We start from the raw sequence: 2,463 nt of genomic DNA, 5'->3' as shown, positions 1-2,463 counted from the left end.
GTGTGCCACGTGGTGCAATCAAAGTTTGACACGGCTGTTGGTGACTTCAGGTCGAGGCGCGAGTCGTTACGCATATGCGGGTTGTAGATTGCGGCACAGTACTGGCTGCTGCAGGTATGGGCTAATGCGTGGGCCGTAGCAGGTTGCGCCTCGGGTACTCGAGTATCAATCGGGCTGCAAGCGCACGGTTGGGGCTGAGGTGGTGCAAGTGATTGGTTTGGGTCTAGGTAGAATAGTGTTAGTAATGGGCTGCAGTTGGGTAACAAATTTAGGTTGACCCAAAGTCCATGGACTTCGTCTTCTCTACTAGTTTCCATCGAGTTTTTCAATTAGTTTTCTCTCTCCGACGTTCGTTTCTTGCCGTTTTCCCTTTGGTTGTTCGTCACTGACCCTTGTTCGTCACTGACCCTTCTTTGCTTCCCACAGAGTGTTTCTGGTTATATGCACCTATTATGTGCATATCTATAAGATTCTAAAATCTGAAACTCAAACTCTCTTTTCCGACGACGAATCACATTGTGAAGGCGTGAGAGCTTACCTCCTATATACGTGCAGTCGTCGGTGATCCCTTTCTCAGTGTGAGTTGGTTGTTTCGACACTAGATCTATGAGATTGTCGTTGTCGGAGTATTCTCGAAAATCACTCACTCTCCCTCTCTCGTTTTCTCTCTGTGTTTTTCCTTTCTACTTTGCAGGTGGGTTCTGTGACGGTGACTGACAGGGGTGCAAGAATTTCAGCGCCTCGCCAAAATTTTCGCGCATTTTTTGGCGACCTGGTGTTTTTTTTTTATATGTGGTCGTTACAAAATTCAACAACTTTTTTTATTTGACATTTCTTTAGTTTGTTGAATTAAATGTATCTCCACTTGGTTTCATCATGTTAGGCCAATAATATCTTGGACTAATTTTTTTTATTATGTTGATTTTTTTTTATTATTATTATTTAATAAGAGTTAAGGTTATAATAATAATAATAATTAAATAATTATGTAGGAAATTTTAGGCGGAGTCGTTGGAACCGCTAGAACCCCAACCAACCACCCACTTTCCATTTGATTCTCGGGCCGCCTCCTTTCGGTTGCAACAACATAGAACTTCTCCCCCATTTGACTTCTCCCCCGGTCGAGGTAATTGGAACCAAAGGGCGACTAGACTGCACGTGGATTTCCATTTGAAAATGAGACGGGTGAAAAAAATAAATAAGGAAAACCAATTTCTAACCGTCGAGTAGAGAAAAAAAAACAACTCATAAGTACTTAGACGCACAACCCACAAGCTCTTTACGCTTCAAGTCTAGGCTAACCAAGTAAGTAGTTTTACTATTGGTTTGGTTAGATGACTTGTTTGCTGTATGAATGACTCGTGTGCTGTGACCCCCTACATGTGTCATGTTTTGGTATTATTTGACGTGTGCTATGTTATGTCTATGCTACGATATATGTTATGTCATGATACAAGTTATTATATGTTATAAGTTATACTATGATATGATTATGTATGTTATTGAACTATGTTGTGTTATCAATATCATGCTATTATAAACTTTGTTCATATCTTCGCTCTATGCCTATGAGACATAAGAAAGTTATGTATGTTAATCATGAAATATGATGACAAGTATTATGTATGTATGTCTTATAGGAATGCTATATCAAGAAAAGAATGGAGTATGACTTTCATCATAAGTACATGTCATCCATTACGATATCGTGTACACTGTGATATTATACGCACTCCTTTTGCTCAGTGACTTCACACACGCACACACGCACGCGCGCACATACACACACACATTATGTTCTTTGAGGTAGGATTCTCCACAGATTTTGTAAAGGAACTCGGCAGAAGTTTGGACCAGAAAATAGAACCCCGAGAGTTCGTCCAAGAATGGTAAGAGGGAGCAATGAACCTACTTTGAACACGCATAACTCCGTCTTTGTTTGGTGTTTAAATTTAAGAAAAATATCATGATGTAGTCGAAACTACGATCTACAACTTTGCTAAAGAAACCAAGTTGATTTGAGTTCAAAATAAAAAAAATACAAAAATTTAAAACTGAAAGAAAAAAACCTAGTCGGATCTATGTTATGACTGTTAGAAGGAGAGATGAAGTTTTGGCGTGCCACGTGTTAATCAGCGAGAGGAATGATGCGTGCTATCAGAAGGAAGACACTCGTTGGACACGCCGCCTTCTACAATACCGATCCGACCCACGTATTTTGACCCAAACGGACCTGCCACCCACTAACCAACCCAATTCAACCCTTTGTCCAAAGAAAACTGAACTGACTAGCCCACTATTAGACAAGAAACCTTGACCAGCGACCCGCGCTTGCAGAATCCTCTCATGCATGGTACTCGCACGTGGCTGTCACGAGAAGAATATGTNCGGTAAGAAGACCATGGAACTAGTGTTAGGGTAGCTGCCTTTATGTCTTTCGGTAGCCATTAGGTTAGAATAGGA

Source organism: Cucurbita moschata, unplaced genomic scaffold (genome assembly GCF_002738365.1).
Source record: "Cucurbita moschata cultivar Rifu unplaced genomic scaffold, Cmos_1.0 Cmo_Scf00200, whole genome shotgun sequence".
Classification (NCBI taxonomy): domain Eukaryota; kingdom Viridiplantae; phylum Streptophyta; class Magnoliopsida; order Cucurbitales; family Cucurbitaceae; genus Cucurbita; species Cucurbita moschata.
The sequence above is the reverse complement of the archived record's forward strand: the minus strand, read 5'-3'. Positions refer to the sequence as shown.